The following is a 3,436-nucleotide window of genomic DNA, read 5'->3' as shown; positions in this document are numbered from 1 at the left end:
TGAAAAAACAAAAAAAAACCAAAGAAAACAAAAGAGAAAAAGAAAAAACCATTAAACTGGAGCAAAACTAGTGCAAAAAATAAAAATAAACAAAGAAAAGTGGAGAAAACCAAGAAAGAAACAAAAATTCAAAGTAAAATAAAAAAAGGAAAATTGGTGAAAATCAAGAAAAAACAAAGAAAACCGGTGAAAATACAAAAGAAAATTAAAAACTAAGGAAACTAGACCAAAGCAAACTATAGCGACATGAGCGAGTATAGCTAATGTGGGGGGGGGGGGCATATGCGCGTACGCTACAAGTGAGACAGATGCTATACTCGTTATAAGCGAGATATAGATCAGCACGAGATGACGTCCCTCTTGTTAGAAAGCATGATATCACTCGTGCAACAACATTTAGATTGCGGATAAAGGTGATGTTGCAACTAATGTTGCTAAGAGCATCTCTTACCAAAATATCAGGAACGGAGGCGACGACGAAGAGCTCTGGGTACTTGGTGTAGATGGGACAATCAAGAACCCAACCGACTAACCAAATTTGGTGGCAACCCTGTTGCCCACCTGTCACATCCCGGAAATTTCCCAAATCTGGAATGTTAAAATTTTATAGCAAATAATTTTTTTAGGTAAAACCTATGCTTGTTTGCATTTTAGCTAGAATTGCATAGGATTGTTGGTTGTTGACCTTGTGTATTTACATAGATGGGTTAAAGGCCCCACACAATTTGTTGGAACCCCGAGGTAGAAAAGTTGAAAGTGAAACAAAACCCTAGAGGGGAAATAAGATAGTAAATTAAAATTTCCAAAAGATTTGACACAAATACTCAAAATTGACAGAAAAATAAAATAGGAGAAATTCAAAAATAAACTCATTTAGGAAAATGAAAAATATATTCGAGGAATATATTTAAATAGGGTTTAAAAATAAGTGCCACAAAATATTTGACAAAAGGGTCCAAATAAACTTTTCATCATTCCACAAATATTCCAGAATGAATTTAGAGCAAGTTTGCAGTTGAAAGAAAATTTCAAAAATATAAAAGAATTTAGAAAGGAAACAGAAAAGAAAAAATAAGAATATATTTTTAAAACAAAACCAGGCGGCCAACCAGATCAGGGCGACCCAGTAGTCTAGCCAGCCCACTGGTCACTTAGCGACCTGGTACCCCCATGTTATATCGACATGTTGCATCAAGATCCAACGACTATTGTGCGCCCCGCGACTCACACTCTCGCTCTACCTCTCTCTCTCTCTGGCATTGACAGGTGGGACCCTCACGCCAGCTTTGTCTCCGTCAACTATCCGACGCCCACACGCCCGACCTTGCGCACGCTCGTGGCCACGACCCGCATGTCCATGCAAGTCGTCCATGCCCGAGATCACCACCTTGACCTTTAAATACCCCTCGACGCCTAGCGTGTTTTGCCCCAAACGCCCAACGACATTGCTGTCACGCTGCCTCGCCACAAAACTCCACCATCCGCCACTACCATAGCCACCGTCGACTTAATTTTGATGAGTGCAGAGCTCCACTGAAAGATTGTGGATGTCGCCTAGAGGAGGGAGGAATAGGCGCTTTATAATAATTATAGTTTAGCCTTGAACAAATGCGGAATAAAACTAGCATTTCATTTGTCAAGCACAAAACCTACAACAATTAGGCTCACCTATGTGCACCAACAACTTATGCTAAGCAAGATAAACAACTAAGTGATAGCAAGATATATTGAAAGCACAAGTGCTCCCTTGGTGATTTTGGTAATTAATGTCAACATATCTCTTGTTGGACCAATGGTTTCATCTAGTATATTTCAGATGAGTTTAACAATGGCGTGGCAAGGACAAGAGGATGTGGAACCCCCTTCAAAATGCAAAGGACAAATAATGACAAAAGCTCAAGACTCTTCATCTTTATTTTAGTGATCCAAGATCACATTGAGTCCATAGGAAAGCCAATACTATTAAAATGGGATGAGGTGCTGCTTAATGGATTACTTGCTCAAAGTGCTTAGTGATATTGCTCCAGAGCCCTCAACCACTTTCTCCATCCAAATATGTCCAAAACCTATACCCAACTCGGCCCCATCGATTCTTTCTACCCGGAGCCATCGCGTTCATATGACATCGCCACATCCAGAAATCCTAGCAATTCGGTCTCACTGATACGGATCTCGGTCTCACCGAGATGACCTTGCTAGCGCTCTGTGACTTATTGCATTTATTTCGGTCTCACCGAGTTTATGCAATCGGTCTCACTGAGTTGGCTTGACAGACTCTCTGTTGCTTATTGCTTCACTTCGGTCTCATCGAGTTGATGCAATCGACACCACGGAGATGATGTTTGCCCTAAGCCCTAGCACATCGGTCCCACCGAGTTGTTCCAGTCGGTCCCACTGAGATTCCTAACGTTCACATTTTTGAACTAATCAGTGCCACCGAGTTTACCATTCGGTTTCACCGAGTTGAGTCAAATGTGTGTAATGGTTGGATTTTGTGTGGAGGCTATATATACCCCTCCACCCCCTCTTCATTTGTGGAGAGAACCATCAGAACGTGCCTATACTTCCATCATTCATTTTCTGAGAGAGAACCACCTACTCATGTGTTGATATCAAGATATTCCAATCCTACCACAAGATTCTTGATTTCTAGCCTTCTCCAAGTTGCTTTCCACTTAAATAATCTTTCCATCATAGTTAAATCTGAGACAGAGAGATAGAGAGAGAGAGAGTTGAATGTTGGGGAGGCTATCATTTGAAGCACAAGAGCAAGGAGTTCATCATCAACACACCATCTATTACCTTTTGGAGAGTAGTGTCTCCTAGATTGGTTAGGTGTTGCTTGGGAGCCTCCGTCAAGATGTGGATTTGAACCAAGAAGTTTGTAAGGGCAAGGAGATCGCCTACTTCGTGAAGATCTACCTGAGTGACGCAAGTCCGTCGTGGGCGATGGCCATGGTGGGATAGACAAGGTTGCTTCTTCGTGGACCCTTCGTGGGTGGAGCCCTCCATGGACTCGCGCAGCCATTACCATTTGTGGGCTGAAGTGTCCATCAACGTGGACGTACGATAGCACCACCTATTGGAACCACGCCAAAAATCTCCGTGTCTCCATTGCGTTTGCAAACTCCAATCCCATCCCTTTACTTTCTTGCAACTTGCATGCTTTACTCTTTCCGTCGCATATACTCTTGTCATGCTTGATTGAAATGTATTGAGAGTGCCTTAATATGTGCTATACTCAACCTTAACTTAAAGAAATTAAAAACTTCCAGTTTTACTTGTTAATGGTCTAATCACCCCCCTCTAGACCCCTCTTCTCGATCCTTTCAATTGGTATCAGAGCATTGGTCTCCATTGCTTTGGTTTAATCGCCATTGGAGGAAGATGGATGAGTCTATGTTCGGGAGTATTCGACATAGAGTGCCTATTCTTG

The sequence above is a fragment of the Triticum dicoccoides genome, chromosome 5B (genome assembly GCF_002162155.2).
Source record: "Triticum dicoccoides isolate Atlit2015 ecotype Zavitan chromosome 5B, WEW_v2.0, whole genome shotgun sequence".
NCBI lineage: Eukaryota > Viridiplantae > Streptophyta > Magnoliopsida > Poales > Poaceae > Triticum > Triticum dicoccoides.
The sequence above is the reverse complement of the archived record's forward strand: the minus strand, read 5'-3'. Positions refer to the sequence as shown.